This window comes from Thalassophryne amazonica, chromosome 20, assembly GCF_902500255.1.
Source record: "Thalassophryne amazonica chromosome 20, fThaAma1.1, whole genome shotgun sequence".
Classification (NCBI taxonomy): Eukaryota; Metazoa; Chordata; class Actinopteri; order Batrachoidiformes; family Batrachoididae; genus Thalassophryne; species Thalassophryne amazonica.
Genome location: NC_047122.1, coordinates 50,262,334 through 50,287,608, shown reverse-complemented (window position 1 = coordinate 50,287,608; position 25,275 = coordinate 50,262,334). Strand labels below are relative to the sequence as shown.

Sequence of the window (25,275 nt, the reverse complement as noted above, 5' to 3'; positions counted from 1 at the left end):
GCCATTTTGAGCACTTGACGAAGGCCGAGGGGCTGTCCTTTTACCACCTTTGTCAAGTATGCACATTGATGTATGGGATAGAACTAGGTTTGGTTACCCTACACCTAGCCCGATCATTCATCCAATGTCATTTAAGTCCTGTGTGATCTGTACACCACCTGGGTAAGTACATAGGTAACCCACGTATAGCCCCCTCACCCTTGGCTCGGCTCTCCCGCGCTGGCACACCCTGTCAATTCAGGTGTGGCTGTCTAACTAAATCTACCAACTACTTTCTACTAGCTAATTGATTTGGGGCTGCTAGACAGCATTTGGGACACTATTCTATGCTAAACTACACTACAACTAGTGCTAGCATACCATTTTGGTGTTAGTAATACTAAGTATGGCATTAGTAAAGCAAGATTAGCTGACACTGAACCTCATGCTGAGTTGAACAGCAGTGAAGTCACCAGTGTGCCCTGGTTGTGCATTGATTTTCACTCTTTTAAATATATTATAATACAAAATCAGCAACTTCACACCAAACTGAATTGTAAACCAATTGTGTGTGACATATTTAATGAAATGAACACTTCTGCATGACATAAAAACATCGCCAAGAGCCTTGTAAATCATTCATGTGTTCTGATCGGAAATATGGCTGCGATATTTGTGTATAATTGTAAATCTATATACTATATTAATCAGTATGCAAATATCCAGCATATATTTGCTTGGGGGTGTAGATTAAGCAAATAAAACCAATACAAATGCTTAGGAACATGACAAAAGTTGCGAGGGTTGCGATATGGAAAGTCGACTGGCGGCCATCTTGAAAAATAGCGGCCATCTTGAAATTTTGACTGGGTACCCAGTGAATTTTCACAAGTACACTATGGGGAATATCTGTGCCAATTTTTTTGCTTGGATCATTAACTGAAGTGTTCTAGTGAAAAATTGAACTTATCCGCTGCACTATTTTCTTCAACTATCGTGGGAGAATAGTGGCTCTTAGAGGCCTTATGTTCAGTTATCGAGGCTCCTCTCTGAGCGTGGCGCTAATTTCAAGATGTTCAAAATTTAGCAACAATGTGTATGAGTTACTACGATGACTTAGAGGCATGTGCGTGGTGCTTACGAGGCTGCTAAAAGCCCATTATTTGTGCGCCTGCCAGCTACGCAGGACCTGAGAGGCTATTTTTTGGAGTGGCTGCCCTCTTGTGCACACAGTTCCACCTGCTCTGTGCGCTGGATGCTGTATATAAAATAATTATTTTGTCGCAGATGAAGCATTTTCTGCCAAACCTTCGATGCTGAAAACACCTCTAAGCGCTTCTGGAATCACAGAGGCCTGTTTCATCTGGGTACTTTTTTTTCCCCTCTCTTTCCTGCTCCATGTGTAATGTATTTTGAAAAGCTTAAGGTAACTATTTTTAATGTTTTTATAGCTTGATAAAATATTTTTTTTTAAAGTGATCCACATGAGATGCAGGTGTATATAATTAAAGCAGCCACCTCGTGTATGCAGAACGGCAGCATGCACGCAAAAGAGCGATTTTGCAGAAATAAACGGATGAACATAAAGTTAAAAGTGGGATCACAGTGTGAAAATGACTGTGTTTAAAGCCAGGGAAAAAATAAAGCCAGCAAGCCATGAATGGAAAGGAAGCCAGTGAGGAGCACAGAGGCGGTTCTCCAGGAATGCAGAACAGCAGCGCGCGCAAAAGAGCAATTTTGCAGAAATAAACAGACAAACACAAAGTTAAAAGTGGGATCACCATGTGTGTGTTTAAAGCCACAGAAGAAATAAAGCCAGTGAGCCACGGAGCCAGCGAGGAGCACAAAGGCAGGAACCTTTGGTTCAGTTCTAGCTGGTCTGGAGCATTACAGGTGGACAGCAGCCTGACGCGCAGCGCACAACCACGGGACTGTACTGAAACGTCTATTTTTGGACTGCATTTAAAAAAATGTGACATCTTTAAATGCTGCTGTGGATTGAAAACCCACACTTTAAAGGGACCATGTGTGGGAGAGCTGGAGGTTTGGACCAAACCCATGCCTAAACATGCACCAACGTCGCATTATCATGGCGCTATCACGGCGCTACGTGGCTTACCGTGGCTGATGTAAGTCATTCGAGACTCTAATGACAGGTCTGTCGTGGCTCACTAGAGGCTGCTACGTGGCACATGTGGGGTACAGAGAGGCACATAGGGGCACCTTAGTAGTGGATACGTGATAGATGAAAACGTGGGTCATTCTTCGAATAATCACTGACACACCCATGCGTGGCTCATTATTCATGGCTTCCTTTTCTCTCCAAGATTCTTGAGAGGGTAGTTGTAAAACAGCTAACTGATCACCTGCAGAGGAATGGTCTATTTGAAGAGTTTCAGTCAGGTTTTAGAATTCATCATAGTACAGAAACAGCATTAGTGAAGGTTACAAATGATCTTCTTATGGCTTCGGACAGTGGACTTATCTCTGTGCTTGTTCTGTTGGACCTCAGTGCTGCTTTTGATACTGTTGACCATAAAATTTTATTACAGAGATTAGAGCATGTCATAGGTATTAAAGGCACTGCGCTGCGGTGGTTTGAATCATATTTGTCTAATAGATTACAGTTTGTTCATGTAAATGGGGAATCTTCTTCACAGACTAAAGTTAATTATGGAGTTCCACAAGGTTCTGTGCTAGGACCAATTTTATTCACTTTATACATGCTTCCCTTAGGCAGTATTATTAGACGGTATTGCTTAAATTTTCATTGTTACGCAGATGATACCCAGCTTTATCTATCCATGAAGCCAGAGGATACACACCAATTGGCTAAACTGCAGGATTGTCTTACAGACATAAAGACATGGATGACCTCTAATTTCCTGCTTTTAAACTCAGATAAAACTGAAGTTATTGTACTTGGCCCCACAAATCTTAGAAGCATGGTGTCTAACCAGATCGTTACTCTGGATGGCATTTCCCTGATCTCTGGTAATACTGTGAGAAATCTTGGAGTCATTTTTGATCAGGATATGTCATTCAAAGCGCATATTAAACAAATATGTAGGACTGCCTTTTTGCATTTACGCAATATCTCTAAAATCAGAAAGGTCTTGTCTCAGAGTGATGCTGAAAAACTAATTCATGCATTTATTTCCTCTAGGCTGGACTATTGTAATTCATTATTATCAGGTTGTCCTAAAAGTTCCCTAAAAAGCCTTCAGTTGGTTCAGAATGCTGCAGCTAGAGTACTGACGGGGACTAGCAGGAGAGAGCATATCTCACCCGTGTTGGCCTCTCTTCATTGGCTTCCTGTTAATTCTAGAATAGAATTTAAAATTCTTCTTCTTACTTATAAGGTTTTGAATAATCAGGTCCCATCTTATCTTAGGGACCTCATAGTACCATATTACCCCATTAGAGCGCTTCACTCTCAGACTGCGGGCTTACTTGTAGTTCCTAGGGTTTGTAAGAGTAGAATGGGAGGCAGAGCCTTCAGCTTTCAGGCTCCTCTCCTGTGGAACCAGCTCCCAATTCAGATCAGGGAGACAGATACCCTCTCTACTTTTAAGATTAGGCTTAAAACTTTCCTTTTCGCTAAGGCTTATAGTTAGGGCTGGATCGGGTGACCCTGGACCATCCCTTGGTTATGTTGCTTTAGACGTAGACTGTGGGGGGGTTCCCATGATGCACTGTTTCTTTCTCTTTTTGCTCCGTATGCATCACTCTGCATTTAATCATTAGTGATCAATCTCTGCCCCCCTTCTCGGCATGTCTTTTTCCTGGTTCTTTCCCTCAGCCCCAACCAGTCTCAGCAGAAGACTGCCCCTCCCTGAGCCTGGTTCTGCTGGAGGTTTCTTCCTGTTAAAAGGGAGTTTTTCCTTCCCACTGTGGCCAAGTGCTTGCTCATAGGGGGTCGTTTTGACCGTTGGGGTTTTTCATAATTATTGTATGGCCTTGCCTTACAATGTGGAGCGCCTTGGGGCAACTGTTTGTTGTGATTTGGCGCTATATAAGAAAAAAGTTGATTGATTGATTATTATTCGGTGGGACCAAGGCTTATGAAAGAATGATGGCTACATAATTAGCTGGGTAACCTATTTCTTAGTTATTTTGGACATGACTGGCAAAGTAGAAATTATTCAGAATTATATCAGATTTTGACCCAGATTTAAAACCAGTGTAATCGACAGAACTGTCCAGGTGTCAGGGACATCTAAGAGATCTAAAGAGACGTATAGAGGGAATAATAAGAGGAAATTAGGATGTCGGACATCCTGGAATTAACACCGTCACAGTTAATATAGTGTTAATATACAGCTTAATCTGTCATCTACTGTAACTACAAGACATATTGTATCAGTGATAAGTGCAGTTTCATCATCAAGTATTGGTCAATGGCTATGTGAAAGCCCGGGGCTATTTTCCCCAATTAAAAGCTCTGCTGCATTGTCCCAAAGAAAACTTGTATGACTCAAACCAAAGTGCTGTCCACAGAGTATTTTGGTGTGCAGCTATGAAATTATACAACTCCTTATGTAAACACCATTTAAGCCTTCGCCCCTATTGGAAGTGTTGTAACAGTGAGACTGGCCTGTAGTTTGAAAGAGAGGGCCGTCGCTAAATGTGAACAATGGTATTACCTGTAACCAGGAAACACCATTATTTCTGAAGGAAAGTGCCCAACCCTGCCATTACTGTGTTAATAATGGCAGGTGGAATTGTTTAATTAATAAATAACTATCAAGCTTGTATTGTTTGTATTGTTATCATTGTAGGAGATTGTATATAAATGAAATTGGTATAAAGTTTTTCTGCAGTGGCCATGTACCCACTGAAATGATCCGTTATAAATCTGTTCTCTGAAAGATCTCTAGTGGGGCAACCTTCAAGAATTCCCTTCCATTGTGTCAAATGTATCTAAAACTACTTAACTACTTAACCACTTTTTAATGTAATGTGTATCGTATTTGCTGTCTGTGTTATGTGTCGACGCGGGTTGAGGAGCGGACCTGCGTCTGACAGAACCCAGCGGTAAAAATAACCAGAAGGCGGTTCCCAACAGAAACAATTTATTTTTTCACCTGTGCTTACAAATGTAAAACATAAAAAGCGTCCCTCTGGTGGAGTGATAAGTGGCACGTTCACCAGCGCCTGCAAGGATTAAAGCCCGGCGCTTCTGGACTCACTACCACCGCCAAACACCCCCCAGGTGGACACAACGAACCGATTCTCTGTGGAGCAAAGAGAAGGTGAGGTAAGTCAGCAGATACAACTCTATCTTTCGCATAACACACGCTATCAGCAACACACTTAGGTCAATGTTCCTCTTTAACTTTATGCAAATGAGCAGCCTCTCACAACAAGTGGGGATCCCTTATCCTGCACGCCACCGTAGTGAGAAGCAAGCTGCACAATTCTCTTCACAGTCTCAGTTTACTGTGTAACAAAACACCAAAATACTATCAATAATTACTTAATCACTTAATTACCTTTAGCGTGTGCTGACAGCATGTGTCCTCACCCTTCCCTGCTTCACGGGCTCAATATGTCAAACCCAGGCGCGGTCCTCAGCGTTTCACACACGAACGTCACAAGGTCGAGTTCCCGGCAGTTCCGCTCAAATCACACATGACTTATATACAGAACGCCATCCAATTATCTGCTCCAGCTGCAAGTCTTCAAGGCCGCACGTGAGCCCCTGCCACAGGTGTTCCACATGATGCTAATAAGGGTGAGGACTCTTCAACCAGCACTTTCTCCACAGACAAATCAGCCCTCATGCCACCTGGAGAGCAAAGAAAAGAAAAGAACACCAACACAGCCAGCCACGCCCCCCCCAACACACAACAGTCTGACCGACTTCTTAGTTCAAGTTGTATAGATGTGTGCTTCTGTGTTATTGTCCCTTGTTGTTTATCCTTTTTTTGTTCATACATATCCACTTACAAAGATCTGCCCCCATATTTGCATTCTGTAGTTCTCTGCCATGATTGGGTTCAACCAAACATCACCGTGGTGTGACATCAATAAACCTGTTGCAATAGTTTCATGAAGATCAGTATCACAAAGTCTATTTTTATTACCACCTGTACAAGTGAGGTCATCCGTCCTATGCAAACAGTCTTTAGCACAACAGGCTGACTCAGTCGATGAATCCAGACATGATCTGTGGTCGCCAAGTCACGTAATACCTGTTTGAATAATTCACCTGAGTCCGTGTGGCCAGGAGTACACATTCTCACTGCAGAAGTTCCAGGACCGTTCGCGTTCCTATTTAAACAAAATATGCACGTTAATTCTTTAAGCAGTGATATCCCAGAAGCACCACCCAACATTTTAACATTTTGTGTTCTTACGCAGTGAAAGTGTCATCTGAAATTGAAAAGAAGTTGATTGAGGGACATGCCAAGTAATTTTGGTAGGAAGAATATGGGCTTTAGGCAGAAACCATACAGTCACATCGGATGTGACTGTATGTTACTGCAATGCTGAAAGAAGAATTAGTTTCCAATAATTTGAAAGACATCAAGTGTCATATGAAGTAATTTGAAAGATGTGTGTCTTCACATTCATCAAAGTGAAGGAGTAAATCATCAGTTACATGTCCAGTCAGATGTAGGATTGCACCAGCTTAATCAGTTTTAAAGCAATTAAACATCATTGAACAATACATGAAGATTAGTGACTCACGTCAGGTACACAAATTTAACGTCAGAATTGAAGTATTCCCGGGGATAAGGTTAGACCTTACTTGTGTGAAGCGCCTTGAGGCAACTTTGTTGTGATTGGGTGCTATATAAATGAAATAAACTGAATTAAATTGAAACTGAATGTTGGGAAGGTGTCGTAACACGGACCCACAACAGGGGGCGCTAATGAACGGACAATGGATAAGGGAAGGAGTAACAATTTAATGTTGCACAAGAACACAACGTAAAATAAACAAAGGTACTGCCAATCACACACAAGAGGATTGCGGGCAGGCTCGAAGATAGGAGACCTCAGATGAACGAAGAGCCGGGACCCACACCGCTTCTACCACCAACGGCCTGAAGAACACCGAAGCCGCCAAGCCCCGAGTCCCCAGGTGGTCTCTGTCCTCCGTTGTCGGCCCTGGTACTGCTGGCAGAAAAAACAGAAGGTAGTGAGTGTGAATCCTCACACCCAGCAACCTTGATTATTGATTCTTGTGGAGGGAGAGCCTCCACCTCCAATCATACACACGTGCAGCTCCGAAAATCCAGTCAAGGAAATACCACCAGGAAAAAACAGCTGCAAAACAGATCAGATTATTATTTGACGGATAAGTCAGCAGAGAGATTACCTTGTATCGTAGGAGATTTCTCGGCGAGGAGGTGGAGTCGCCACCCGGCCTTTATGGTGATGGTGATGATGAGATGATGAGTGACAGCTGGTGTTGAGGATGATTGACGGCTGTCACTCCCAGTGGTTCTGGCGCCCTCTTGTGCTTGAAGCCCGCACTCCAAGCAGGGCGCCATCCGGTGGTGGTGAGCCAGCAGTACCTCCTCTTCAGCGGCCCACACAACAGGACCCCCCCCTCAACGGGCGCCTCCTGGCGCCCGACCAGGCTTGTCTGGGTGTCGGTGGTAGAAATCGACCAAAAGGGCCGGGTCCAGGATGAAGCTCCTCTTCACCCAGGAGCGTTCCTCGGGTCCGTAACCCTCCCAGTCCACCAAGTACTGAAAGCCCCGACCCATCCGACGGACGTCCAGGAGCCGACGAACGGTCCATGCCGGCTCCCCGTCGATGATCCGGGCAGGAGGTGGGTCGGGTCCGGGGGAGCAGAGCGGTGAGGTGTGGTATGGCTTGAGTTTGGAAACATGAAAAACGGATGGATCCGCAGTGAAGCCGGGAGAGTTAGCTTCACTGCGGCCGGACTGAGGATCTTGGCGATGGGGAACGGCCCGATGAAGCGGTCCTTGAGTTTGTGGGAGGTTACCTGGAGCGGGATATCTTTGGTGGATAGCCACACCTCCTGCCCTGGTTGGTATGTAGGGGCCGGGGAACGCCGGCGGTCTGCATGGGCCTTGGCCCTCGTCCGGGCCTGCAACAGGGCAGAGCGGGCGGCCCGCCACACCCGGCGGCACCTCCGCAGGTGGGCCTGGACCGAGGGTACCCCGACCTCTCCCTCCACAAGTGGGAACAACGGGGGCTGGTAGCCCAGACACGCTTCAAAGGGGGAGAGGCCGGTGGCAGAGGATACTTGGCTGTTGTGAGCGTACTCGATCCAGGCCAGATGGTTACTCCAGGCCGCCGGGTGAGCGGAGGTGACACAACGAAGAGCCTGTTCAAGTTCCTGGTTCGCCCGCTCTGCCTGGCCGTTCGTCTGTGGGTGGTACCCGGACGAGAGACGCACGGTGGCCCCCAGTTCCTTACAAAAACTCCTCCAGACCTGCGAGGAAAACTGGGGACCACGATCCGAGACGATGTCCGACGGTATCCCATGCAGACGCACGACGTGGTGAACCAGGAGGTCTGCCGTCTCCTGGGCCGTTGGGAGCTTCGGGAGGGCCACGAAGTGGGCCGCCTTGGAGAACCGGTCCACTATCGTCAGTATGGCGGTGTTGCCCTGGGACGGCGGGAGGCCCGTGACGAAGTCCAGACCGATGTGGGACCAGGGGCGATGAGGCACAGGCAGGGGTTGGAGGAGACCCCTGGTCTTGCGATGGTCCGCCTTGCCCCTGGCACAGGTGGTGCAGGCCTGGACGTAGTCCCGGACGTCGGCTTCCAGTGACGCCCACCAGAAGCGCTGCTGGACTACTGCCACGGTCCTACGCACTCCAGGATGACAGGAGAGCTTGGATCCGTGGCAGAAGTCCAAGACGGCAGCCCTAGCCTCTGGTGGAACGTAGAGTCTATTCTTCGGACCGTTTCCCGGGTCCGGGTTCTTAGTCTGGGCCTCCCGGACGATCTCCTCCACGTCCCAGGTGAGGGTAGCCACGACAGTGGACTCGGGAAGGATGGTGTCGATGGGGTCCGACAACCCGACCTTGGCTTCCTCTTCGTGCACCCGGGACAATGCATCAGATCGTTGATTTTTGGTCCCGGGGCGGTAGGTGATCCGGAAGTCAAAGCGTGCGAAGAACAGGGACCAGCGGGCTTGCCTGGGGTTCAGCCGCTTGGCGGTCCGGATGTACTCCAGGTTCCGGTGGTCCGTAAAAACCGTGAAAGGCCCCGTAGCCCCCTCCAACAGGTGTCTCCACTCTTCTAGAGCCTCCTTCACCGCGAGGAGTTCTCGATTGCCCACGTCATAGTTCCGTTCAGCGGGGGTCAACCTGCGGGAAAAGTAGGCACAAGGATGGAGAACCTTATCGGACTCCCCGCTCTGGGACAGCACGGCTCCTATTCCTGAGTCTGAGGCGTCCACCTCTACTACAAACTGGCGAGTAGGATCAGGCTGCACCAGAACTGGAGCAGATGAAAACCGGCGTTTCAACTCCCTAAACGCGGCCTCGCACCGGTCCGACCAGGTGAAGGGGACTTTGGTGGAGGTCAGGGCGGTCAGGGGGCTAACGACCTGACTGTAACCCTTAATGAACCTCCTGTAGAAGTTTGCGAAGCCGAGGAACTGTTGCAGCTTCCTACGGCTCGTTGGTTGGGGCCAATCCCTCACCGCCGCAACCTTGGCCGGATCCGGGGCGACGGAGTTGGAGGAGATGATAAACCCCAAGAAGGACAGAGAAGTGCGGTGAAACTCACACTTCTCGCCCTTCACAAACAGCCGGTTTTCTAACAACCGCTGTAGGACCTGACGTACATGCCGGACATGGGTCTCAGGATCCGGGGAAAAGATGAGTATATCATCCAGATACACGAAGACAAACCGGTGCAGGAAGTCCCGCAGGACGTCATTAACCAAGGCTTGGAACGTCGCGGGGGCGTTAGTGAGACCGAACGGCATGACCAGGTACTCAAAATGACCCAACGGGGTGTTAAATGCCGTCTTCCATTCATCTCCCTTCCGGATCCGAACTAGATGGTACGCATTCCTAAGATCGAGTTTGGTGAATATTTTGGCTCCATGCAGGGGTGTGAACACCGAATCCAAGAGGGGCAATGGGTATCGATTGCGAACCGTGATCTCGTTCAATCCCCTGTAATCGATGCATGGACGAAGTCCGCCGTCTTTCTTGCCCACAAAAAAGAAACCAGCACCCATCGGGGAGGTGGAGTTCCGGATCAACCCGGCGGCCAAGGAGTCCCGGATGTAGGTTTCCATTGATTCGCGTTCCGGACGTGAGAGATTGTACAGCCTACTGGACGGGAACTCACTGCCCGGAACCAAATCGATGGCACAATCGTACGGTCGGTGTGGTGGAAGGGCGAGCGCCAGATCTTTGCTGAAGACGTCAGCCAGATCATGGTACTCCCCTGGCACCGCCGTCAGATTGGGAGGGGTTTTAACCTCCTCCTTAGCCGTCATTCCGGGGGGAACCGAGGATCCTAAACACTCCCGGTGGCAGGTTTCGCTCCACTGCACCACGACCCCAGACGGCCAATCGATCCGGGGATTGTGCTTCACCATCCAAGGAAAACCCAAAATCACTCGGGAGGTAGAAGATGTCACGTAAAACACTATCTCCTCCCGGTGATTCCCAGACACAACCAAGGTCACAGGCTGGGTCCGGTGTGTGATTAGCGGGAGTAGAGTGCCATCTAGTGCCCGTACCTTCAAGGGCGAAGGCAGAGCCACTAGGGGGAGCCCCACTTCCTTTGCCCATCTGCTATCCAACAGATTCCCTTCGGACCCCGTGTCCACCAGTGCTGGGGCGTGAAGGGTTAAATCCCCACTCAGGATTACCACTGGGATTCGTGCTGATTTGCGGGAACTTCCCGTGCACATGTTATGGCCCACCCTTAGCCCAGTGTCTAAGGACGGGCGTTGGTGTTTGACCGTTTGGGGCAGTCTTTTAACAGGTGCTCACATGAGCCACAGTAAAAACATTCCCCGCGGGCCAGTCTCCTTTGTTTACTATCTGATCTCACTTTAGCCCTGCTCGTGTCCATAGCTTCGTCAGCAGGGGGAGCTGTTGCCACACGGAGCCCACCGGCAATGGAGCGTGAGGACGACGTCACCCCGTCAGACCCGGAAGAGAGAGGGACGGCTTGTGCCCGGCCACGCCCCCCGGCCTGCTCCCGACGGTGTTCATTCAAACGGTTGTCTAAGCGTATAACCAGAGTGACAAGCCCGTCGAAAGTCTGCGGTTCGTCCTTAGCCAGTAAATGCTCCTTCAGTACTGGAGACAGTCCGCTTATGAAGGCGGCGCGGAGCGCGACGTCATTCCAACCCGACCTCGCAGCCGCGATGCGGAAGTCGACAGCGTAATCGGCCGCGCTCCGACGCCCCTGTCTCAGTGACAGCAGCACGGTCGAGGCGGTCTCGCCTCTGTTGGGATGATCAAACACCTGTTTGAACTCCCGTATAAACCCAGCGTATGACGTCAGAAGCCATGACTGCTGTTCCCAGAGCGCTGTAGCCCAAGCGCGTGCCTCACCTCGAAGCAGATTAATTACATAAGCCACCCGGGTGGCGTCTGCCGCGTACATGACTGGACGCTGTGCAAAAACGAGCGAACACTGCATCAAGAAGTCTGCGCACGTCTCCACACAGCCTCCGTACGGTTCAGGAGGACTTATGTAAGCTTCAGGGGACGGTGGGGGGGGTAGTTGAACGGCCAGTGGAACATCTACATTAGGCCCCGGACCAGCAGGAGGAGACACTGCAGCGACGCTTGACTCGCGTGCTTCCACTCTGGCGGTGAGAGCCTCCATCCTCTGATTGAGGCTTGCATTTTGCTCAGTTACCAGCTGTAACTGAGCAGTGAAAGCGGTAAGGATTTGCTGCAGATCACTTACCACGCCTCCTGCTGACGCCTGCGCTCCCTGTTCTCCCATTGGCTGTTCAAGCTGTGGTTGACGCCCCTCGGGATCCATGACGAATGGCCGAGAAATCCTGTTGGGAAGGTGTCGTAACACGGACCCACAACAGGGGGCGCTAATGAACGGACAATGGATAAGGGAAGGAGTAACAATTTAATGTTGCACAAGAACACAACGTAAAATAAACAAAGGTACTGCCAATCACACACAAGAGGATTGCGGGCAGGCTCGAAGATAGGAGACCTCAGATGAACGAAGAGCCGGGACCCACACCGCTTCTACCACCAACGGCCTGAAGAACACCGAAGCCGCCAAGCCCCGAGTCCCCAGGTGGTCTCTGTCCTCCGTTGTCGGCCCTGGTACTGCTGGCAGAAAAAACAGAAGGTAGTGAGTGTGAATCCTCACACCCAGCAACCTTGATTATTGATTCTTGTGGAGGGAGAGCCTCCACCTCCAATCATACACACGTGCAGCTCCGAAAATCCAGTCAAGGAAATACCACCAGGAAAAAACAGCTGCAAAACAGATCAGATTATTATTTGACGGATAAGTCAGCAGAGAGATTACCTTGTATCGTAGGAGATTTCTCGGCGAGGAGGTGGAGTCGCCACCCGGCCTTTATGGTGATGGTGATGATGAGATGATGAGTGACAGCTGGTGTTGAGGATGATTGACGGCTGTCACTCCCAGTGGTTCTGGCGCCCTCTTGTGCTTGAAGCCCGCACTCCAAGCAGGGCGCCATCCGGTGGTGGTGAGCCAGCAGTACCTCCTCTTCAGCGGCCCACACAACACTGAATTGTAATTTGCTTCATTTTGTTTTCTGTGAGAGAGTGTAATGCGATCCACCACCTGCAGGTGGGGAATCGCATGACTGCCTTGTGCTATGTTTGGGTGAAGCAGGCTCGGACTGATAATCTGTGATTTTGGGCATTTGCCCGGTGGGCCGCTGCACATTTAGACGTGCGTGGGCCGGCCTTCCCATATTTATAGAGATTATGGAAATATACAGTGTTCTCGAACCGCGCGCTGCTGTCAACACGAGGAAAGTCCGTGATCGGTGAAGCTACAGCATTTAATGGGCGCAGCTGCAGAGCCACTTCCTGAATTTGTGTCAAAATAAAAGTTCTGTAGTGTTTCATACACGGCGCAGTCTTATTCTAGGTTTCAGTTTTGTTTCCGTTTGATCACACAACGGAGCCTTACATCGAGCACAATGATTGACATGACCAACAGCCAATGGCAATGGAGAAGCATACAGGGTGGCCAATCAGATTGCAGGAAGAGGAGGCGGCCGCTCCCGCCCCTGTGAATGGATTGACTCCTCGGCGCCTGGACTTCTCTCTGCTGTTCTACTGATACAAGGTTGGAATCGTTTCTTTTATCTTAATTAACTGTGCTTTACTTTTGTTAATCGTTAAATGCAACAGCTACGGACTTCAGCTCCTTAATTTGCTGCGGTGTGAATCCTAGCAGTGGTTACACATTACTCCTCTCTCTCTCTCTCTCTCTCTCTCTCTCACACTCACTCACTCACACACACACTTTGGAGACACAAAAACTTTTTTCCGCTTGTGTGCATTTGCTTCCATTTTGTCAGACCCGGCACCAGAAAAAAAAAATATTAAGGGGGCGATGAGTTTATCACAGGGGGCGGCGTTGCCCGCCCCCCAAAAAGTAGTGCGCACCAGAGGAGACGTGCGCTCCTGGAAAGCTTGTGTATTTACGCTGCACCATTGTAAGAGACTGACTAAGAGTGACGAGTGATGACAGTATTTTTTTAATTATTATTTGAACGTATAGACCCTCGGTCAAGTGATCTCTTGCATACCACAGAGCCGGTGTTCTGTCGAGATGAGGTGCGCCAACTTTCGACACTCAGACTCTGGACTGTGGGTAATGGTTTCACCCAGCCACTTCCTGTTCAAGTTCATGCGGTTATTTTCAAATTGAAATGAGTCATTAACGTTCTGCTTAAAAGGGCGGGACAAACTTGAAAATCTAAATGTATGGCTGCCCCTTGTTGACCAATCGCCACTAGTGGGTGGTGACCGGTGGTGATAGATTTGTATTGTTGTCTGATGATATAGCGTTAATGTAGTCCCTGGCTACAATGTGATTCCAGGTTCTTCCTCCTACAGCAAGTAACCTTGTTGTATGAGGAAATGGCTCATCCCAGCTTCCAAAGAGATTCCAAAGGGACCATCTGCCTGTGCTAAAAACATCTACTGAAAAAACGGTGATAGGGCCCCTTCTTTCCCAGCAGTCAAGGCCACCTTATTTACTGGGTGAGCTGCCTCGCCCAGCAAGACATAACCCAACAGTTGGCATGATCTTGATCGGTGTCAACATAACCCAACAGATGGCATGATCTTGATCGGTGTCAACCTGTGCAAGTGAATTGATCCACTTCTTAGATTTTAACATCAGTTAGCATGCTAGTAGCTAACACCAAATTAGCACAGTCTGGTTGATCTATGTTGTAAACACCCCCTGTTTATCTGTATATATTTTTCATAAGGCATAAACCCACGATTCACGCATGCAGTTTTAGGAAGACAGATGCTTGCAGTTAAAACTTATCTGGAACATAACCAACAGCAGCCCTTTTAGAAAGCTGTGGCACAGCGCAGATTAGACGGTAAACCTTGTGTCTGTCTTCAACATACCTGTTAAACCAACAAACTCGGTTCTCACAGTAAGCATTTGACAACGCTGATCTTAATCAGCGTAACAGGAAATACTTACACACCTCCCCGCATCTTTCACCATAACACATATTTGAATTTGTGTGAAAATTTGGAGATTCCCTCAGCTTGTCTTAAAGCTTCCAATAGTGTTGAGATCCATCCTCTGTTCACGGTCTGAGAAAAGCTTCTGGACACAAAGTTACACTGTTAATACAACCCCAATTCCAATGAAGTTTGGACATTGTGTAAAATGTAAATTAAAAACAGAATACAATGATTTGCAAATCCTCTTCAACCTATATTCAACTGAATACGCCACAAAGACAAGATATTTAATATTCAAACTGATAAACTTTATTGTTTTGTGCAAATCTTTGCTCATTTTGAAATAGATGCCTGCAACACGTTTCAAAAAAGCTGGGACAGTGGTATGTTTACCACTGTGTTACATCACCTTTCCTTCTAACAACACTCAATAAGCATTTGGGAACTGAGGACACTAATTGTTGAAGCTTTGCAGGTAGAATTCTTTCCCATCCTTGCTTGATATATGACTTCAGTTGTTTAACAGTCCGGGGTCTCCATTGTCGTATTTTGCGCTTCATAATGCGCCACACATTTTCATTGGGCGACAGGTCTGGAATACAGGGAGGCCAGTCTAGTATCTGCAATTTTTACTTACTACGAAGCCACGCTGTTGTAACACAGAATGTACAGAATGTGGCTTGCCATTGTCTTGCTGAAATAAGCAGGGACGTCCCTGAAAAAGACGTTGCCTGGATGGCAGCATGTGTTGTACCAAAACATGGATGTACCTTTCAGCATTGATGGTGCCATCACAGATGTGTAAGTTGCCCATGTCATGGGCACTATCACACCCCCATACCATCACATATGCTGGCTTTTGAACTTTACTCTGGTAAACAATCTGGATGGTCTTTTCCCTCTTTTGTCCGGAGGACACGACGTCCATGATTTCCAAAAACAATTTGAAATGTGGACTCATCAGACCACAGCACACTGGTCCACTTTGCATCTGTCCATTTCAAATGCGGTCGGGCCCAGATTAGGCGGCGGCGTTTCTGGATGTTGTTGATGTATGGCTTTCGCTTTGCATGGTAGAGTTTTAACTTGCACTTGTAGATGTAGCGACAAACTGAGTTAACTGACAATGGCTTTCTGAAGTGTTCCTGAGCCCACGCGGTAAGATCCTTTACACAATGATGTTGAGGGATCAAAGGTCACGGGCTTTCAATGTTGCTTTTCGGCCTTGCCGCATACATGTAGAAAGTTCTCCAGATTCTCTGAATTTTCTGATTATATTGTGGACTGTAGATGATGGAATCCCTAAATTCCTTACAATTGAACATTGAGAAACATTTTTCTTAAACTGTTGGACTATTTTTTTCACACAGTTGTTCATAAAGTGGTGATCCTCGCCCCATCTTTGCTTGTGAACAGCTGAGACTTTTGGGGATGCTTTTATATCCAATCATGACACTCACAATTAGTGTCCTCAGTTCCCAAACGCTTACTGAGTGTTGTTAGAAGGAAAGGTGATGTCACAAAGTGGTAAACATACCACTGTCCCAGCTTTTTTGAAATGCGTTGCAGATATCAATTTCAAAATGAGCAAATATTTGCACAAAAACAATAAAGTTTATCAGTTTGAACATTAAATATCTCGTCTTTGTGGTGTATTCAATTGGATATAGGTTGAAGAGGATTTTCAAATCATTGTATTCTGTTTTTATTTACATTTTACACAACGTCCAAACTTCATTGGAATTGAGGTTGTAGTACGTGAAAACAAGCCAAACTTAACATCCTTACCCCAGTCACATGCTCATTTTAGCACAGAAAGCAACAGTGTTTGTAGTTTTTAAGGTATTATTTTAGCAACTGAGTAAGATTAATTTGAACCACTTTTAGTTTTATTTTTCCTCTCTTTTCCATTGTTTTTTCTTTTTCCCATTTAATAATGACCTAAATGAGTAATGAGTGAATTCATACATTCATTTATTCATCTTCAACTGCTTATCTGAGATCGGGTCGTGGGGGCAACAGCTCTAGCGGGGACCCCAGAGTTCCCTCTCCCATGCCACATTGACCACCTCTGACTGGGGGATTCCGAGGCATTCCCAGGCCAGTGTGGAAATATAATCCACCTAGTCCTGTTGTCTTCCCCGGGGTCTCCTCCCAGGTGGACATGCCAGGAACACCTCCCTAGGAAGGCGCCCAGGAGGCATCCTTACCAGATGCTGAACCACCTCAGCTGGCTCCTTTCAACGCGAAGGTGCAGCGGCTCTAATTCTTTTTATTCATAATGATAATACTGTGCATATTATCGTGCTCTACGTTCATTTATTGTTAGCACAGTTGTTGATTTTAATGTAAACTTGACCTGTGGTCTTTCTAAAATAGGGCAGAGTCGTCCACAGGAACATCACACAGTCTGAGTGAAGTCTAAGTGCTCTCGTATGGAGAGGCGCCATCTCGGACCCGCATCAAACAGAAATCAGAAAAAAAAATAGAAAAACAGCAGCAGAGCAAATTACCCGTCACCGTATACAATTTTTTAATTATCTCTCCCTTACGAACAGGAACCTTGGCTGTACCACATCGATCAAAACCCAGACGGATTTCAAAAGTCCCAGTGACATATCTGGAGTCCAGCGGGTTCACCGGAGGCCAGCAGACGGGGAGACCACTTTCATCTGGATAAATGTCTCGAGAGTCCAACAAATCAGCCCCTGCTCTCAAAATAAATTAAAGGCTTTTCAGACCACAATATATTGTTATTGTTATGTTTCCCTAAGAACTGGTTTGATTTACATCATAATACTACACTGCAAAAACTGATATCTAATAGAGTAAAAAAAGGATTTGTTTAGAGAACATTTGACGTAATTTTTGTCCAAATAGAAAAATAATCTTGTCAAGCAGTTGTTACATAAGACAAAAATGTCTTTGTGTGGGGAAAATGTGTCTCACTTTTCCCTAATAAGTCTTCTGTATCTTACCAGTAACAAAGAAAGACAATGGATTTCAAATCATCCAAGCAAAGGAACAAGACTGTTTTCCTTATTTTAAGTCAGAGGCTAATCTTAAAATAAGAATGCTGTCTAGTTTTAAGACACAGTTCGATTATGCAGTGCTTAGACATTTTGCCAGTTTTGAGAATTCTAGCCAAAGTAAATTTTCTTCCATTGACAGATTTTTTGAAAGACAATTTGATTAGATTTCGGATCATTTGGCTCAGTTTGAGAGGGACAGTTTTTGCTGAATCATTAAACGTCATGTTCAGTCAAGACACTTGTATAGGCCCTATTGTGCTTCTCAAAACATTCATAACCCCTAGTTAAATTTATATTTCAAAAATGCGTCTATCCTGATTACAACATTGAAGGCAGTTACATACTTTGACGTACTTACAAGTTTAAATAATCCCCAAAGAATTATTTCATGGTAAGGTTGATGTTACATGAAGGAATTCCAATTTATTTTCAGTGTCTGTCTGGTTATGAATATGAAATGCTTTACTAAATGTAAAAACGGCATTAATCTGCATGTTATTTTTGTCGGTTGACATCCTTTTGGGAGTAAAAGGTGGGGTATGAGTGTAATTTACAGAGGATGAAAGGGTTGTCGAGAATCACTTATTTCCATCATTATACTATTTGACACAAGTGTTCTAATGTGGAAACTTACTGTTATTTATTTCTTTTTGAACGTCTGGTGCATAAACGTCAATTATATCCTTTGAAAAATATGTCTCGCTTGTGCCTTGTTTGTCCACGTCGGTTCATGTTTATCTTTCAAAGTTATGATTAGCCCGATGGTGTAGTTATGACTAGACTATCAAGTCGCTGGGAAACCACTCACTGTGGACACCTGTGGATGAAAATGTTGCCATGAGAAGTCAGTTGTCTCAGTGCAACATTTTAAGGAGCCCTGATAATTAATGCAGTTTATCCCATTTTTATTACCTTTGTCTGCGGACATGAGAAGGGACCACGTCCTTTTTTCCCCTTTTTGTTTTGTTCTGTCTCCCTTTTCCTTTGTTTTTTGTTTTTAAATATAAGATTAAAATAGAGCAAAATTGATTACAACAGCAACAGGTCTGTAGACTTCAGGCTGCTTTTAAATGCCGCCAGCCGCACGATGCCACATTATACAACAAAACAAACAAATTACACAGGTTCATTGGACTCACAGCAGACATCTTACATCTTACAGGAACCTTTGCAGCCCGGGGACTTAAGGCAACTGTCGTGTAATCTATAGCATTACCACTAGAGGGCAGACCATGTCCGTGTATTAGTTGTGGACAGCGGAGGAAAGGAGAACCAGAGAAACTAAAAGCAGCAGTCTTTATCTGTAAAAGAACCCAACCCAACATGGTGTCAGAAGTTGGTGTGCTTTGAGATGCGGCAAGTCAGCTTTGCAACCGTGCACATGTAGCGGCAGCTCCAGCAGCAGGAATAGCGGCAGCAGGTACCCAAGCAGCCGCACCTACAGGTCCAGTAATGGCGGCGGTGACCCCAGCGGCAACCTTCACTATCAAACCACCGGAGCCTTTTGAATGGGAAAAGTGGATCAGACGTTTTGAGCGGCAAGTAACCTGAACAACTCCTCCAATGAAAATCAAGTTAATACACTGGTTTATTGCATGGGAGATGAGGCTGACGACGTGCTAAGAGGGCTCACGCTAACTATCTGTTGCTAGTGGACTACTTCTCTAGGTATATAGAGATTGCTCTGCTCAGCCCTACTCATTCAGCTAATGTAAACATACATCTCATTTCAATGTTTGCACACCACAGGATACCGGCGGTACTGATCACAGACAGTGGCCCACAGTTTGCTTGTCAGGAAATGAAGGACTTTGCAAATGAATACTGTTTTGAGCATGTGACCAGTAGTCCCAGATACCCCCAAAGCAATGGCGAGGTGGAGAGAGCTGTCCGTATGGTTAGAAACCTCCACAAGAAGGCCACTGATCCATTTCAAAATGAGCAAATATTTGCACAAAAACAATAAAGTTTATCAGTTTGCACTATTGGCCTGCAGGACCACAGCGCTGGCTAGCGGATACAGCCCAGCGCTGCTTCTCGTGGGGCGCAGGCTGCATACCTCCTTGCCAATGCTTCCAGAGGCTTTACAGCCATGTGTGCACGATCTGCAACACATACATCATGTGGAGGGGGAAAGGAGGATGGGACAAACTGAATGTTTTAACAAAAGACACAGAACAAGAGATCTAGATAAACTGTTACCTGGGAACTCTATTTGGATTACAGACGCAAGAGCGCAGGGTACAGTGACATCAGCTCACCAAACTCCACAGTCCTATGTCTTCAGTGGACCACAAGGGACAATTAGGAGGAGCCGCAGTCATCTGGTTCCAATGCTCATACCAGAGGCTCAGTCGGAGACACATTTGACCCAGTCTATGGACATCACTCCTACTAAAGACTGTTCCAAGCCTGAAGCGCAACAAACACCAGACGTTATTCGAACCAGGTCTGGTAGAGAGGTGATAAAAGCCAAGAGACTGGATCTTTGATAGTTATGTATTAGTAATTCTGAGTTTGTGTTCTAAAATGCCCTAAAATGCAATGAGATTTTTAATTTTCTGATACAAAAAAATTGTTTGAAAAAAAGGAGAAGCAAAATTTTATTAAATGGTTGTGGTGGTAATAACCTGCCATAGAGTGAGTTGACCAACTGTAACTGAAATCTGATGTTGTGATATGTTAATTGCTAAGAAGGGTCAACCTAACTTCAGTGAGGGGGGATGTGGTGTAGACTAGAGGGCAGACTATGTCCGTGTATTAGTTGTTGTGGATGGCGGTGCAAAGGAAAACCGCATTGTTGCGACCAGTTAATAAAGAGGCTCCGTGGAAACTAAAAGCTGCAGCCTTTATCTGTAAAAGAACCCAACGCGACAGCAACTACAGTTAAAACATGTACCATCCACGTGGGCCCCACCCTGTTGAGTTGTTAGCCAGTTTGAACCTCAAAAATCTAAACTATTCAGTGACCTCTGTATCTGCACTAGACTGGCCTGCCTGCAGTCCAGACCTGTCACCCATTGAAAATGTGAGGTGCATATGAAGTGCAAAATACGACAACCGAGATCCCGGACTGCTGAACAACTGAAGTTGTACATCCAGCAAGAATGGGAAAGAATTCCACCTACAAAGCTTCAACAATTAGTGTCCTCAGTTCCCAAACGCTTATTGAGTGTTGTTAGAAGGAAAGGTGATGTAACACAGTGGTAAACATACCAATGTCCCAGCTTTTTTGAAACATGTTGCAGGCATCCATTACAAAATGAGCAAATATTTGCTCAAAAGCAATAAAGTTTATCAGTTTGAACATTAAATATTTTGTCTTTGTGGTGTATTCAGTTGAATACACCACAAAGACAAGCAGTGATGGGAATAATGGCGTTGAAATAAACGGCGTTACTAACGCCGTTACTTTTTTCCAGTAACGATTAATCTAACTAATTACCGTATTTTCGGCACCATAAGGCGCACCGGATTATAAGGCACGCCCTCAATTAGCGGGTACTTAACCCTCACAAAAGGCGCACCGGATGCCCTCAATTAGCGGGTACTTAACCCTCACAAAAGGCGCACCGGATTATAAGGCGCGGCCTCAATTAGCGGGTACTTAACCCTCACAAAAGGCGCACCGGATTATAAAACGCGCCCTCAATTAGCGGGTACTTAACCCTCACAAAAGGCGCACCGGATGCCCTCAATTAGCGGGTACTTAACCCTCACAAAAGGCGCACCGGATTATAAAACGCGCCCTCAATTAGCGGGTACTTAACCCTCACAAAAGGCGCACCGGATTATAAAACGCGCCCTCAATTAGCGGGTACTTAACCCTCACAAAAGGCGCACCGGATTATAAAGTGCAGCCTCAATTAGCGGGTACTTAACCCTCACAAAAGGCGCACCGGATTATAAAACGCGCCCTCAATTAGCGGGTACTTAACCCTCACAAAAGGCGCACCGGATTATAAAACGCGCCCTCAATTAGCGGGTACTTAACCCTCACAAAAGGCGCACCGGATTATAAAACGCGCCCTCAATTAGCGGGTACTTAACCCTCACAAAAGGCGCACCGGATTATAAAGTGCAGCCTCAATTAGCGGGTACTTAACCCTCACAAAAGGCGCACGCTAAAACATATAGTCTACAAAAAAAACAAAAAAAAAAGGTCACGGAAGCAAAACGGTGAGTTTATTTGAACTTTTTAACAACTTTGAACTACCGGTATTTAACAATATGGTACTCACATTGTTTTTTATTATGGTTCTGTCACAAATCCTCATCTTCTGTGTCTGAATTGAACAGATGGGCAATTTCGACATCAAACACGCCAGGTTCCCGCTCATCATCGCTATAGTTTCTGCCTTCTGTTCTTTGTTCAATGACCCATTGTTCGAGTTGGTCTTCTAGCTGTGGCCACCTCGCTTTGTTTCCGCGGAAACTCTGTTTGGTCTTTTTAACTTGGCGCAGTTCATTTTCTTGTTTCCTCTCGCAGCTGTTCTATTCCCATGAACAACCACGTAACTGATGGCCTGCAGTTTGAATTGTGCCTCGTAAGCATGTCTCTTCGCTGGCGCCATTTTCCGGGGTCCTTAAACAAATGTTGTTTTGCAGGATACCTGTAGTATACGGTAACTACCGGAGGAGTGGCGGAGGTAAGTGTACGTAACACAGACTCACGGACTCTTCTCTGATTGGTTTATCGCTGGCAGCGTATGTACTCTACGCTACCAGCGTACGTACTTTACGTATTACGTAATGTTCTCCGATTGGTTTATCGTTGCCAGGGTACGTACTCTAGGCTGCCAGCGTATTTACTTTACGTATTATGTCCCTGTGTCGGCGGGAAATGGTCTGATATTCCGACGGTCAAAGACAACGTCGGTCGTTTTTACAGATTTTGGAATTCAGTGCGCACATAAGGTGCACCGGATTATAGGGCGCATGGCCGATTTTTGTGAAAATTTAAGGCTTTTAGGTGCGCCTTATGGTGTGGAAAATACGGTACTGTGACTGTCACTATAACGCCGTTACCATTACTGACATCCCGTTACTGCACATTACTGAAGCCGCTCAATAAACTTTTTTTTTTTACTTCGCGCATACAGACACAGGACTCTCAGGCACAAGTGGGTGTCGTGTGTGTGTGTGTGTGTGTGTGTGTGTGTGTGTGTGTGTGTGTGTGTGTGTGTGTGTGTGTGTGTGTGTGTGTGTGTGTGTGTGTGTGTGTGTGTGTGACAAGGGAGGGGAGGTGAGATAACCGCCTACGCAATGATGATTGGCTAAGGTATAGTAAGATTACGTCTTCAGCCAATCAGAGAAACTAGGTGGGTGGGTGTTTAGAGCGCATGCGTAGTTGCGGCTGTTTACAGCGCATAGCGAGAGATGGCGAGTGAGGAGGATTTAAGAGGGAAGACAGCGTTTGCCAGATGGAAATACAGACACTACTTTAACCTCGTTGAGGTCAAAGGTAAAAATGTACACGTCGAGTGTACATTGTGTCCCCGAGCAAAAACTTTGCCCGTGTCTTGTGTAAGCAACTCCAACCTACTGAAACACCTGTCGGTGGCTCACGCTTCCACTAATCTAGTGGCCCAAGACACAGGTAGCAGGGCTGGTGTTAACGTGGGGTCCGCTAACAAAGGGCACGGTGAAGGACCCTCATTGTGTAAGCAGCAAAAGCTTGATTTTTGTGCTTCAGCTCCCCAAAAACTAATGCAGACAGAGCTCTATGACTTGATAGGGAGATAATATTGTGGAGAACATGCTGCCGATGTCAACAGTGGAGTCAGACTCCTTCAGGGCTCTGATAGGGAAAATACAGAGAAAAGGAGGCGTCGGCCCACCTTGTAGAAAGACATTTTCGAAATACATTGATGCCGAATATGTTAAAATGAATGCTGAGCTCAAAAAAGAATTTGAACAGCTGGAATATTTGGCAACTACTGCAGACATATGGACTGCACACAATAAAAGCTACCTTGGCGTAACTGCACGCTGGATACATCCACCAGCAAACATGGAAAGAAAAAAATGGATGGAGAGAGGAATGCATGCATGTTTAGAGTTGGATTTAACAAATCCATGAACATTTTCAGTTCAATTTAAAAAGCACTCCTGTTAAGCTATTTACTTTCTTTAAGAAACAAAATTGGAGCACTTTATGTCCATCCGTTGGCTATAGTTGTGTACTAGTTCTGGTAAGTTAGAGTTGCAGTAAATGAAAACCTTTGTGCAGGTAACTGTCTTTGCTGTTGGTGAGACGACTGGGTTGGCTGGTTGGATAAATGATTACATACATGCAAGATGAATGAATGCATGTTATGGACTTTAAGTTGGATTTAACAAATCCATATACATTTTCAGTTCAGTTTAAACGAGCCTCTGTTAAATTGTGTACTTTTCTTTTTAAAAACATATTTTGAGAACTGTATGTCCATCCGTTGTCTATAGTTCGCGTTGAGTTGCAATAAATGCAAACCTCTGTGAATGTACTTGTCTTTGCTGTCCTGCTCTGTATGTATTTGGCTTATGAGACACGCTCTGAGAAGGGGGGGCTACGGGTTGAGTAGTGCAATAGTTACTTTTACTGGTAACTAGTTACTTTTATAGTGAAGTAACTCAGTTACTTTTTGGGAGAAGTAACTAGTAACTATGACTAATTACTTTTTCAAAGTAACGTGCCCAACACTGAAGACAAGACGTCTGACTATTGCAAGACACTCAATAGGTAAGTACTAAAATGTATGATTTTGATTTACTATGCTAACAACAACAAAAAAAAGTTAGCAGACTGAAAGTTAGCGGAGCTAAATTTCACGGAACCTAAGTGATCTGCTGATGGTTTTCAAAATTAGCTGAAAAGCTAATCCACTAACAAAAAAGTTAGCTTCGCTAATTAGAAGATTAGCGGAACTGTGCCCACCACTGCCATTTAGTCACTCTGACAGTCCATCTGTTATCCTTGAGGGTTACAACATGACCGGCCCACCTTTGTTTGTTCTTTTTTATGGTTGTAATGTTTTTCATGCACGTCTGTTGCTGGATCCAGGTGTTTCTTTTCTGATCCCGCAGAGTGATGCTGAGCACGATGCACTACATTTTGCGTTGTGCCATGTCGAGTGTGTTGGAGATGGTGTTGTTCAGTGGCCATGTCTTCCTGCCATGTGTCATCACAGGCAAGATGTGCTTGTTCATTACTTTCCTCTTGATATTTATGCTGGCCTTAACACTCCTCATGATGTTGTCTACCTTCCCAAATGCTGTCCATCCTAAGGTGATCCTTCTTGTGATCTCGGGAAGAAGGTCACCATCTCTTGTCACTGTCTTACCAAGGTAGACATAGCTGTCCACCTCCTCAATGATTGCCCCGTTTACAGTGACTGCTGATGGGGTGATATGGATGTTGAACATGGCCTTGGTCTTGCCTAGGTGCATGTTGAGGCTGACTGTTCTGCTGGTGTTGTGGATAACGGAGAGTATGGCTGTGAGTCATCAGCGAACTCCAGGTGGGTGAGGCGCTGTCCGTCGATGTTGATTCCTCTGTTCTCCCAATTAATCTTGTCGATGATGCCGTCTTGCAGACAAGAGGTAAACAATTTTGGGGAGATATAGTTGCCTTGTCTTGCTCC

At 46.1% G+C, this 25,275-nt stretch overlaps 1 long non-coding RNA gene across 1 annotated transcript; it reads left to right on the top strand.

Annotated features, from left to right (window-relative positions):
- The first annotated feature begins 761 nt into the window (after positions 1-761).
- Positions 762-24,025, top strand: LOC117502449. Its single transcript, XR_004558299.1, has 3 exons — positions 762-773; positions 1,999-2,007; positions 23,883-24,025. It is a non-coding gene; the product is annotated as an uncharacterized LOC117502449 (long non-coding RNA).
- The last annotated feature ends 1,250 nt before the right edge of the window (positions 24,026-25,275 follow it).